The 13617-nt window shown below is 39.5% G+C and overlaps 2 long non-coding RNA genes across 2 annotated transcripts in view; one reads left to right on the top strand and one right to left on the bottom strand.

Annotated features, from left to right (window-relative positions):
* Window positions 1–2306, top strand: part of LOC107311762 (uncharacterized) — a 99678-nt gene extending 97372 nt beyond the window's left edge. Inside the window, exon 7 of the long non-coding RNA XR_014944057.1 lies at window positions 45–2306. This is a non-coding gene — a long non-coding RNA (uncharacterized LOC107311762). The remainder of the gene's footprint in view (window positions 1–44) is intronic.
* Window positions 1–11261, bottom strand: part of LOC146761417 (uncharacterized) — a 93643-nt gene extending 82382 nt beyond the window's left edge. Inside the window, exon 1 of the long non-coding RNA XR_014944067.1 lies at window positions 11187–11261. This is a non-coding gene — a long non-coding RNA (uncharacterized LOC146761417). The remainder of the gene's footprint in view (window positions 1–11186) is intronic.
* Window positions 11262–13617: the final 2356 nt, after the last annotated feature.

The following is a 13617-nucleotide window of genomic DNA, read 5'->3' as shown; positions in this document are numbered from 1 at the left end:
CATGGAGCAAGGCACTGAATATGTTTCCCTGCTTTCTTTTTCAGTTCCTTATATGCTGTGGTTAAACATTACTATTTCAAGAAGAGAAAAGCTGATCTGAAATCCCATTGATGTCAGTTACTGGAGGGAGCTATCTAGAAGGAAAGCACCCTATACTCTCCCTTCCATTTTTTTCATATGCTTCTGCCTGTGACAAGCAGTGGAAACTTCAAGCCCAGTGATATTGTCCCTTTCTTCATCAGCCAACAGAGAGATGTGTACACTGCAGAAGAGACATGTTTCACCAGAGCTGCAGCCAAAACTACCGTGATTTTGAGAGAACCATCAGCAAAGGTCAGAGCATCACTTTGCCAACCCAGAATGCATCTATCAACATAAAGTCAAAGTCTGTCCCCAGGACTGCTATATAAATAACAAAGGAACTTTAAGCTGTGTGATTCACACTCTGTATACATACTAGAAATTGAAGAAATTCACAATAATTAACAATATTTGCATCGTTCCAGCAGGAGGGATGGGAAAGTGGCTCCAAGAGGACTTGCAATAAATGTCCTTAGAGGTGCCTTCTGCAATGCTAGGCTCTCCATGGAAGAGCCCTCATAATAGTAGAGTCAGTGCTTTTAAGTCAGCCCTGCACTGAGCAGATTAGTTAAGAGAAAAGAAAATGACAGTGAAATTGAAAGAACCATGTTAAAAATATGGATTAAATTGACAAAGCCCAAAATTTCTAAGCAAATATTTCTTTTCTGTTAAAAAAATAAATAAAAAAAAAAAATATTATCTATTCTGAAACAGCTGTTGTTCAGACACAGCTGTAGTTCCCATCCTTACACTGTGGAGAAACCACAGTTCCCTTATCCCTTATGTCTCCTCCTCTTCTTGGCTGGGGAACGTGGTTGTCACTGGCTCAAGATTTGTTGAAAAAGAAGTATATATGAATTCAGTCTTTCTTGTATCTTGCTTACCTTGTAGCGACAGATGTAGACATACATATAACAAGAACAGTGGAATAAGACCAGAGTACCCTGACTATTGATAAGGATGGATAAGAAGCAAAAAAATTGAATTTGTGTTTAAATCAAAAGAAATCTAGAAGTATGTGAGGACAAGCAGGCCTAATGATGTCCCTTTAAAGTGCAGGAGAAGAGGAATAGCTAAACTTAGTTTATATTTTTATAATCAGCTTCTTTTGTGATCTTGAAAACTCATGTACTTCTCACTACATGTGCTTCCATCAAACTTCAAAGTAGGGAAAACTCAGTTCAAAATTGTATTATATCTCTTAGTTGGCTGCTTGCTATATCTATTGCAGAAGGACTAGACAAAAGAATAGTTTAACTTGTCTTTTGGTAGTAGTAGAAATATTAGTGGCACAGACCAAGCTGTTAATTTGTTACAGCATTTCAGGCCTCAGGTAACTATTTCACAGCTCTCTGCAGGGTAGAACTGAAAGTATATTGTTTTCTGACAAAAGGTAATCAGAATTAGTGACTATCCAGATGTGAGCATTTCATGTGATGCTGTGTGTTTGTGTGTGTATGCATATATCTATTTTTTCTGTATCTTATCTTAAATGATATAATATAGATAGCTCAATGCATTTTCCTTTGAAGAACTATAAACTGAGATTTATTGAATAGCTTATGATCCCAGAATCACAGAATCACAGAATTATCAAGGTTAGAATTATCAAGGTATCCCAGAACCATCATTTCTGTTTAACAGTGTAATGTATCTTCTGTAGACATGAAAATCTGGAAAATCACACTAATGCTAGGTTTAATTAGAGTAATGATCAAATTTGGAGTATAGGCTTGAAAAATGCATATCCAGATTGTCAAAATTTCTTCAACAAATTTTCCTGTTGCATGCCCGTGCTCACTAACTTTCTGTCTTCAGAGGCCTATGAAATTTGGACTAGAACTAGTCTGATGGTTAAAACTTACTGTAAGAGTGTCAAGTTGTTGGTATGACATGAAAACTGTTGAAGTTTACTGTCCTACAGACTTCTTTCTAGGCATTAGCTGAGACATGTATAGGAATTATTTTCTTTCTTGGGACATCTTCTCAAAACTTGCAGTAATGAATTTTTTTCTTAAACACCTTTACTTTTCTCTGACTCTGTAGAAATTTTCAATATTAGGAGCAAGAGATGAAAAGAGATAGTAAATAGTATAGCCATAAGAAGTTCCCTTCCCCAAGAAAACAGGTTTGAATTGTTTGCTAACAGTTGCTAAGACAAACAATGTAGTTTATTGTCATTTCTTGTCTGAGAACCAAAAAGCCAATTAATATTTAAGCAATCACTTTCCATCTGCCTTGTCCTGATTTGTCCATCTGGCAGCAGTGACCTCCATCACAACTTACCAAGAGGATGAGCATCTCTCAGCAGACACTCCAAGACTGAAGGAAGCCTATTTCACTAGCGTGGATAGCACCGTTGTAGCTTTTGTTTTCAGTGCTTATTGCTCTCTTGGACAGAGCATCATAAACGAATATGCTTCCTCTCACTAGTGAGTGGAGAGCAGCTGCTGATAAGGGGATCATACAGTGGGAAGGGAATGAGTTTTTAAGTAATCTGGGCAATGACAGGCCTGAGGGTTCTGCAGCTTGTAAGCATCGTGGACACTCGCTGACCTTGCTTTCTTTGCCTCATTTCACCTGATAAATGAGCGTGGTGCACTGGGAGTTTGGGTCTACCCGCCCACAGCAGTGCAAATCACTTCAGTGAAGGGATAATTGAGTACGTGAGAGGCTCTGCTCAGAGAACTTTCACATGGTGCAGTTGCAAACGGTAACCACTTCCTCAGCCTCTATGGACTCTGAAAGGTGAGTCAAATGAAAATCAATGCAGTCACTGAAAGTGTAACTAGAGATGAAAGGAAAAAACCCCACAGCTCATAACAAGTGAGCAGACCCACAGCTCTGGCATGCTGACCAAGTGTGTGGTCACTCCAAGTTAGCATGACGTGAGTGCAAGTGGACATGGAACCCATTTCTTTATCCAGAAAATCACAGGCAGAAATACATGTTTCACTGAACCTCCTTCCTGCACACCATGCAGATGGCCAGCACATGTGTGGTATGTCAGGGTGCATCAGGCTTGCTGGGCACATGCAGATAGCTCCATACAGCCAGCAAAGGCAGGTCTGAATAAGTATTCAGGCTTCATCAGGAGGCATGAAGCAGTGGAGGGGGAGAAGGAGGCTACAAATCTTTAAATTAATGCATTCCAGAAATTACTTGAAATTGTATTAAGAGTGCAGATATGTTCTCAGTGGGACAAACTGTTGTGAACCCACCTGCTGCCCAAGCAGGCAAGGTGATGGTGGTGCACACAATGCTTGGAGCATAAAGCTAAGGGAGAGCCAAGGTTAAAGCCTATGAGTTACTTGGGCAAAGGCTCTCAGGTTCATTTTTTTCAGTATAATAACAGACAAGTCAGTGTGAAATCAAAACAAATGTTAAAACTTGGAAGCCGCATAAAGTGGAATTGTCATCATCTTGTCAGCTTTTGTTTTAAGCACCTTGAGTCTTAGTGAAATCAATAAGAAATGAAGTTGTTGAGCTATTACAGGATGCAGCCTATAGTTATGCAGAGCACATAGCACAGCTGCTGATTGTGGCCATTCTTTGTGACAGTCATTCATTATATTCAAATATAACTTAAACATGCTAGAAACTTTGGAAAGACTAATCCTTGGAGAAATGAGTTCCAGACCAAATTTTTACATTACTGATAATCCTTTAGAGTAAAATACTGTTTGGTTCAAACCATAAGAATATACATAAGAATATGGCTCTCACTTTCTAAAGAAAGAGATGAAATTTAAGTTTTAAGAAAACTAATGCAAGTAATCAAATGCTAAAACAACAAGAAGTTTGTTCTGTTATAGCTAAAGAGGGAAGAGCAATGTGTCCAGATAGTATTTAATAAGAATTTGATTCTGTATACACACTTGACTGTGCAAGTAAGTAACTTTTAATCATTTGGTAGATCCAAAGAAATCAGTAGCTTTATTCAATAAGAATTGATTTGCATGCATAACATTATGTATTTGAAGAAGATGAAGCATGTTTTTATGTTTTTGCTAACCTGTAGTCCTAAAGCATAGCTGTGGCTTGAAAATCTCTCAAAATCACTTGGTATTTCTGAATATGTTGCTTTTTTTTTTTTTTTCTGGAACACTCTTTAGTCACAAAGTCATAGATAAAAGTGTAGCTCATGACTGGCAAATGACAGATCTTAAACTGCCAAAACTGTCAATGGTTCCAGAAGATGTTCATCTTAAAAATGCCTGATAACTTTTGCGCCAATTATTCTGTACAGTCAAATGATTCAATCACTGGTTTATTAGCATTGCCTGGAAATAAATGGTTTCCAGTGGCTAAAAAAAGTTGATACACCCTAGTTGATTGATGAAAGTAAGTGAAACATGAAATTTGAATAATAGAGCTGTCATTCATACAATATAGAATGTCTTGGGTTGGAAAGGACCTCAAAGCCCACACAGTTCTAATCCTCTGCTGTGGGCAAGGCTGCCACCCACCAGCATAGGCTGCCCAGTGCCCCACCCAACCCTGCCTTGAATGTCTCCAGAGATTGGGCATCCACATCTTCTCTGAGTAGCCTGTTCCAGAGCCTTACCACTCTCCGAAGAAAAAATTTCCACCTAATATTTAATTTAATCTCAACTATTTTCTTTTAAAGCCATCCCCCATTGTCCTATCACTATCGGCCAATGTGAAAAGTCAGTCTCCCTCCTGTTATAGGCTCCCTTCTGCAGCTTTCTGTGATGACGCAGTGTAGGAGCAGGATGGGCAGTGGGAAGACTGTCTGTACAAACTCTGCCTTCAATCCAGTGTCAGACTATGTTCCTCTCCACTTGGCTGCTAGACAGCCTCCGTCTCTACTCCAGCTTCTGTTGGTGCATTGCACAAGACCATTACATATTTTGGGTCTGCTGCCTGAGTTTCTTTGCCCATCCTTCCATGAAGCATGTCTGAGAAACTCATGTGAGGGCCTTTGCCTTGGGTAAGCTAATTGATAAAAGTTTATTCTTCCAGCTTTTTCAGTTTTCACATAATCACAGAATAGTTGAGGTTGGAAGGGATCTCTGGAGGCCATATAGTCCAACCCACTGCTCAAGCAGAGACACCTACAGCAGGCTGCCCAGGATCTGCCTGCTTGACTATTTGGATGTCAAGGGTGCTCAGCTGTGGGTTTCAATGCAGACCAACTAACTGGGACTGCAAACAGGCTGATTTCTTGCTAACTGTTTAATTTGAAATCTTATCTCAACAAGTCACATTCTCTAAAATCCTGAGATCATTTTTAGAAGATAATCCTGTTCTTATACAGGCCTGTTAAAATACTTTCAAGTACATTTAAAATAGATTCTACCAAATGCTATTTCCAGTCTCTCATATTAAGATCATACTTTCTCCATGCAGTTATTTCTGACCATTCATTTATTTTTCTTTATGCACAGCAAATACAGAAGAAAGACATTAAAAAGAAGGGGGAGTTGGTATTTTTTTCCCTGTAGATTAAGATGCTAGGTTGGTAGAATTCTGTTCAGTAATCCATATGGAGGACACGTGTTCATCTTCATCTGGGTAGGAATATTCAGTGGAAACTTGTTTGTATAAAAATTTAATACATACACTTAAAAGCAATCTTTGCTAGTGCTCCGACTTGCTGTTATCAGTATGCTCCAGGCATCACAGAACGCATGAATATTAAGGAGCAATTGCTAACATTTTGATGTTTTGCCAGCACTGTGTGTCATAACGTCTTCCTACTGGGATGCAGCATGATGACACTGCGTCAAAACAGAATATTGTCACCCTGTACTAAAATGTTGCAGTATGACGACGGTGGCGGTCAGAGAGCAAATGCACAAAATAAATAGATAGAATATAAGCAGTACTTGAAGAAGAGATATCTTTTAACAGATTCTGAGACCCAGCAAAAAAACGTCTGGGGTTTTTAGCACTGCATACTAGGAATCTAAAATATCCATCATTCTTTGTAGACTAGCTTAAAAGTCACCGATTTTAACAGGATCCCCACTTTTCCATAATGCTTTTTGCTTGTGTAGCCCCACTGACTCCCTGCAAAACTGATTTTAAAATTGTCCTTAGCACTTTTTAAAATAAAAATAAAAAATAATAAATAAATCTGTTTGCAAGGGAAACCAATGTCATAAAGATATTTTCTTTTTACGAATTTCTTATAGTCCTCTCAATTAATTGAAACAAATTCAGGCTTCAGTGTCCCACATTTTTGTAAAACATCACTGAGGAAGGGCAGGATATCAAAATCTACAAAACTCTTCACTGAAAATCTTGGGACACTTCAGTTTCTTAAAGCAACTGTTTGGAATAAGGAATTACGAACTTAAAGCTGCTGTTGAAAGCCAAATTGAAATATTATAAGAATGTTTGAGATTTTTTTCCACTTCTTTAAAATATTTGTTTGTCCTGTTATGTTCCAGTAAAAATACCTGTGAAGTTCTCACCAATGTAAATGAAGGGATTAGAGTCCATTCTTTTCTCGAGAACCCGGTATTTTCTACTTTTAGCTTTCAAAGAATTACTGATCATTCTAGATAATACAGAGACTAAGAATTCACCGAACAAACACAGCACACCATCTCAAAGACCTTAACTAGGACCAAGCTGATTTGAGTTTTATATGCCTATAATTCTACTGGTTCTACTGAAACTTCTATGAGTATGTATCGGATAAATGGAACTAGAACAAATCCTTCAGCATTTGGCACTGCTCTTCCAGCTCCTAGTGAGGACAGCAGGAACTGCAGCTGCTGTGGCCCTTCTAGGACTGGGCCCCCTTTTCTTCACACAAAGAATTTTGCTGAAAAAACAACATCAAAGGAGTTTTGAGATTTAGTAATCGACATATGACGTACCATTTCAACATCGTTTTTGTGCATTTATCTCTGAGGCAGCCTAGATGTTCAGCCAGTGATGCAGCTGGCCCTCTTCCAACCTAAACAGCATGACCTATTCAGCTTTCCCATTATCACAGGCTCTCATAGACGTAAAGGTAATGTGCAATCAGGTACATAAGACCATATTACATATTGGCAAATTTTTCCCTTGGAAAATGAAAATGTTATAGTCATAGGCCATTATAATTATTTTCAATGCGGTTAAATTTAAGGATGAAATTAATCCCCTGTGTAGTTCTATTGATTTGAACAGTTATAAAAGAATAAATGTGGTCTGAGGGAATTAGATCCATAAATATAGTAAGTTAAAGACTTGCTGCTTCTGCATGTTGAGCACTGATTCTAAATTCTGCTCTCAGTTACAGTTTTACTTTGGAGCTACTCTACCAGTGCTAGAAGAGCTACTCTTAATAAAATATCTATGTGAATAAGACCAAAAATCTAGTTCTATAATCAGAGTCATTTTTGTAATAGAGGAAAATACGATGTCCCAAATCCCACACAACTGTCATTCAGTATTTCTCAAACTAGTACTCTGGTAAGCCTCTGGAAAGAAATGACACGGCGTGCCATTACTCAGAACAGGTGATGTCTAAGAGGTCTTGGACTTACCTTCACATGGGCAAAGACTTCTTTACTGATGCCTCGTTCAGGAATCATCAAGAAAATTTTCTAGCCTTGACTTCATGGGTTGTTAGCATGTCCTTCCACCTATCTTTCTCCTCCACCTCTCCTCCATTTCTTTTCCTCCATACACATTCCTCCATTTTTAAGAATGGTAAGAAGGACAATCCAGGGGAACTGCCAATGTGATATGAGTCAACCAGCACATCTTCACCAAGGGCAGGTCCTGTCTGACCAATGAAGTGGCTTTCTATAGTGCCATAACTGCATCAGTGGACAAGGAAAGTGCCACTGAAGTCATCTATCTGAACTTCAGTAAGGCCTTTAGTATGGTCCTCCACAACATCCTTCTCTCTAATTCAGATGTATATGGGCCCTTTGACAGAGAAGGAGCTGGCTGCAAGATTGTATCCAGAGAGTGGTGTCAATTACTAAATATTCAGATGGAGAACAGTGACAAGTGGCGTCCCTCGGGGGTCAGTACTGAGGCCAAAGCTGTTTAATATATTAAGCAATGACAATGACAGTGGGATTGAGTGCACCCTCAGCAAGTTTGCAGATTAAGCCAAGTACTGTGTGTGGTTAACACATGTGAAGGTCGGGATGCCATCTAAAGAGACCTATACAGGTTCAAGCAGTGGGCTCAGGAGAACCTCATGAGATTCAACAAGTGCAAGGTTTTGCATCTGTGTTGCAGCAACCTCCATAATTAATACAAGATGGGAGATGAAAGGATTGAGCACAGCTCTGGCTGATTAGGGAGCGCTGGTAGTGTGTGCTTGCAGCCCAGAAGGGCAACTGTATCCTGGGCTGTATTAAAAGAAGCATGATCAGCAGATCAAGGGAGGTGATCCTACTTCATGCTGGTGAGACCTCACCTGGAGTACTGTGTCTAGATGTAGAGTTCTCAGTACAGGAGAGACATAGACCTGCTGGAGCATATCTGGAGGAGAGACACAAAAATGATCCAAAGGGATGGAACGCCTTTCCTATGAGAACAGGTTCTTCAGCAGTGTCTGTTGTGACAGGACAAGGGGAAAATGTTTTCAAACTAAAACAGGAGATTTAGACTGGATATAAAGAAGAAGTTTTTTACAGTAAGATTATTGAAGCACTGGAACATGTTGCCCAGAGAGGTGGTGGATGCCCCATCCCTGGAGACACTCAAGGTCAGGATGATGGCACTCTGAGCAACCTGATCTAGCTGTAGGTGTCCCTGTTCATTGCAGGGGAGTTGGACTAGATGACTTTTAAGGGTCCCTTCCAATTCAAACAATTCTATGCTTGTATGATTCCAGTATCTCTGAAAACTAACCTGAAAATAATCAAGTAGTGATAAAGAATTAAACAGGAGGGTTACAGGTAATGTTGAAAAAAGAGAAACCAAAAACAACAACAAAAAATAAGAGAAAGAGGTACTAATGATCAAAGAACTAGACGAGAAAAAGCTAAGTAACAGTATTCCCAGTGATCTGATGGCTAGGATGAAGGGTACCACATATATAAAGCAACGTAGATACTCGTAGAATGCTTTGAGTTGGAAGGGTCCTTAAAGACCATTTCGTTCCAAATCCCCCACTATGCCAGACTGCCCAAAGCCCTATCCAGCTTGGTCTCGAGCACATTCAGGGATGGGGAATAAACAACTTCTCTGGGCAATAATCATCTATTTCCTTTTCTCATAACTCAAATCAAGTTATTAATGAGCTGATTGCTATCTCATACATTTGGAAGAGCCTCACTTTAGCTGATTTAGGGAAGAGAGTTTTTCAGTGGATTATTTTATGTGTTGTAAGCTTTCACATCAACCAGTGTTGAATTTCCTGTCCCCTGTGTACTCAGTCATTGTAGGGGATGACATAAATTAACTGCATGCCCATAGCTGCTCCATCTCATGGTGAAAGTTTATAAAATAAACAATGCGGGTTATTTTTTTTTTCTTTGCACATTATTTCTCTGTAGAGGAAGCTGAGCAACAAAACAGGCAGCTTCTCACTTTCAGCTAAGATTTGCAGATCTCTTTTTAAGCATCTGTAAAGCTGTGGAAACAGTTCATCTACTTGTGTGTAAGTGGCTTGACAGGAGGCCTGGATCAGGCAATGCACTCCAGGCTATTCATAGAGATCTCTGCCTTTTGTGCTCATGACCCAAACAGGAGATGAGAATGGCATTATATGAAACAGATGATGAAAGAGATGAAACAGACTTGGATATGCCCTTGTGTGAGTACTTGCCTTGCCACCTGGCAACATAATCCCAAAAGGAAGACAAGACAGTTCTGTGAAGCAGTATCATTGGGTTTATCAGTGCCCAGACCTGCAACAACAACCAAAATCAAATGTCTGGCACCCAAAATTAAATTGCCACACTCTCATTATGATCTTTGCATAGCTGGGTGTAATCATTAACACAGGGGTGTTCCCATTTTAATGTCTTCCTTGGCAATACAGGGTATTCTGGTACTCTTTATGCCTGACTTTACATCTCATCTACAATGTATTTCAAAGGATACCATTTAAAAAGGAATCTTCTTACTCTTAAGAACAAAGAATATATTGAAACACATCACCTGCAGAAGCACTGAACATCTCTTCTAATTAAGAAGTAGCAGGATGATGGATTTATGAACATTTACTAAGAAAGTCATTTTGGATGGGATTCATCTTTTTTAAAATGAGAAAGTGTGGTACTGCAGCTGCATTATTTATCTAGATTATTAACTTCTCCATCAGAGTGGAGATATATATGCCTGCAGTGTGTACACACCATTCATGCTTCTCTACACGTTTGTGGGTATGTCTGCAGACACACATACACCAACACATAGATAGCTGATCTGTCTGCTGTGACCCTAACAAAGTCTAGTTTTGTTCTAAAGCTTGAGCAAGTTTCACCCCATGGGTGGACAGCAGCAGACTTCAGTTTCTTGTCTGGTTTCTAGTTGTTACTCATCATCACTTTCCAGGAACACGTTATTATCATCACTTAAGTAATAGTTTTACGGAAGAACTACCTGAATGAATGTTCCATAGATTTTTCTATGACTTGTGGTTTCTCAAATCATTTTTTCCTCTGCCTAAGCACAAAGCAGCACGAGGATCTCCAGAAATGGCAGATTCCATCCAGAGAGCATTTCTGCTAAAGAGCTTGGCACTAGTGAGGAAACATTTACTGCTGTAGCTGTAGTGAACAACAGGTTATATAACAGCTGAACATTTACATTCCTGCTTCAGCTTCTTCCCCAGAGTTTGGAGAATACTTTACAAACTGTGAGAGGAGAGGAGGCATTTTTCACTCAAATCCATTTTAACAACTTAGAACATTTTAATCCCAGTCACTGACCCTGCCAGAATGCTGATCTGCATTAGCAAAACATATATGCAGAGATGAATTCTGCAGCGTGAAATCATCCGTAAAACTAAACTTTCCACCACAAACACAAACACACAAATTCATGCAGACAAATGCACACTCACATTTTTGTTTCCTATACATACTTGCATAATTTTTTATATAACAACACAGACAAGATTTCGGGGAATAGAAAATCAGCTACTCTGGATAAATCATCAAAGTGTAACTCACAGAACGTGGAATGAGATGTACCTCCTACCAAAATGACTGGAGCTTTGAGGGCTGAAATGTTTTCGTGCTGGTTTGGGAGACAGAAAGAAAGCAGTGGCAGAAGGTGCTCATTTGAATAATGCCCTAAATCAGTCCCATATGTTGACCCTGTGACCAATCCTTGCCAGAAAAAAAAAATAAAAAAAAAAATCAAAACAAATCAGTGTTGTTTTTCAAATGGCTTCCAAGTAAGTCAGCATTCACCTAGACCAGGGTACACACACTCAGAGCACTTTGCACCTGCATAAATAAGACACTGTCCTTTATTGATAGTGAGAAAAAAATAAAATCTGTTTTGATTCATGCATAGGAAAAAAAAAAAAGAAAAACAAAAAACAACAAAAAAAAACCTGTGTTTCAAATGAATAGAATTTGACCAAAGTATTATAAATGGTTGTACCTATACTTCTATTTTCCTACCTTTAACAAATATAGCATTATTTATGTCTGCAGTTATTCCATGTGTGCTTTGGAGGGAACTGAGAAAAATTTGCATTTAGCCACCACCTTTGCTGAATACTCTTCTCCCACCTAAGGTGAACTAAAATATATTGGAGTTCTTTGCGCAGTGACTGAACAGGAACTGAACAAACCTCAAAACTGGCAACTTTTGCATAGATATTTCTGTGTTCAGTTGGTGCCAGTTCAAGGCTCCTCAACAAGCACAGCAAGAACAGAGTTTCCCTTTGACAGGGACAAAAACACAAGAAACTTCTGTCAGAGAAAGCTAAGTGAGGTAGGGAAGAAAGCCCAATATGGTGAGTAGTCAGGGAGGACTCCTCAAGACCTGAGCTAACTGCTTCTGCTCCATGAGGGGACCACAGACAATGGCAGCTGAGAATGTGGTTGCCAGGAGAGGCTGCCACCCCACAATGCTGCTGGTCACAACAGCTGCTAGTGTACTTTTACAGTTTCAGAACAGGTTGGCTAAGCTTGTTTATCATTCTAAGAACCCTATCTATATTGAGAATATAAAGATTTTGCATCACAGAATCACAGAATGACCCGGGTTGGACGGGACCTCAAGGATCATGAAGTTCCAACCCCCTGACTGGCAGGGCCACCAAACTTCCACATTTACTAGATCAGGTTGCCCAGGGCCCCATCCAACCTGGTCTTGAACACCTCCAAGGACGGGGCATCCACAAACTCCCTTGGCAGCCTGTTCCAGGATCTCACCACTCTCTTAGTAGAGAAGAAGTGCTCAAGAAGTCACCATCAGAAGTGCTTGAGAAAACACCTTCAAATTTAGCTACGCTCCAGATTTCGGAATGTAAATACTGTATTTCAGGACATAAAAGCAAATTACCTCAGAACTTTTGTTTTCATAACTTCTCTGAACATTCAGTGTAGAGTATCTGTGTCTGGTTGTAATTTTTGTACTGAAAATAATAGTTTTTGTGCAATCTTGGTGTTTCTGTAAACTTCACAATTTCTCCCCCAGGTTTATACCAGTTTCCTGATGGCCATTCACTTAGTTACATATTTGCAAAATCAGTAATGCATTCACGATCCACATCCACAGCATTCTCTGGGCAGTTTCACTTTATCTAGTGAGACTTTGCACACTTCAAATTTAGTTTGAAAAATACTCTTGTTAACATTTTGAAATAACACTAATTGTAACAAGGGTTCTTTTATTTCTCTTGGGATTTCCCAGGCAGTGTTTCATACACAGAAATGTGTGTTTCATATACAGAAAGTCCAACAACCCCATGCTGTGTCTCAACACTTACACCTGCGCTCTGCAGTGATTCTGTCATGGGCGGGATGAGCAGAGCTGTCCAGATGGTAGGAAGTCTGACACATCCAGTCTACACTGAACCTCCTGCAAGTGTATCTTTATGCATGAAGCCCACCTGCTTGGGTCTTTCCTATTTTCAGCAGCCCTTTCTGGTCTCCAATATTATTATCAGGGACAAAAAATTTGGTCCAATGTTGTCGTAATTTCTGTACAAAATTTGGAGTATATGAGGATGTGCACATAGCACAACAACACTGATCTTTCTTTGGTTTTAAAGGAATCTTCTTCTTTCAGGGATCTAGTTAATAGAGCCGCTGGAGTGCTAACTTCTGCTTTGACTAACTGGTGTGATAAACTAGCTTCTAAGAAGGTGGGTCTTGAGTATTCAGTCTATCTCTCTGTTTGTATTTGTGCGTGTCACTCTTCCTGCCAGCTACTGGTTAACTTCAACTAAATTTCACATAATGGCATAAGATTCCAACAAAATTACATTTCTACAGAGTTTGTGGAGTCGGTGGCTTGGTAATGGAGATAAGCCCAGTTTAAAATCAAAACAAAAAGCCACAGCTTGAGTGGTAATTAGCTGTCAGCTGGGACACTACATTGGCTGGTCAGTCACCACTGGAGGTGATACAACTCATACTTCAA

This window comes from Coturnix japonica, chromosome 3 (assembly GCF_054131305.1).
Source record: "Coturnix japonica strain WE chromosome 3, WE-NBRP24, whole genome shotgun sequence".
Classification (NCBI taxonomy): domain Eukaryota; kingdom Metazoa; phylum Chordata; class Aves; order Galliformes; family Phasianidae; genus Coturnix; species Coturnix japonica.
The sequence above is the reverse complement of the archived record's forward strand: the minus strand, read 5'-3'. Positions and strand labels throughout refer to the sequence as shown.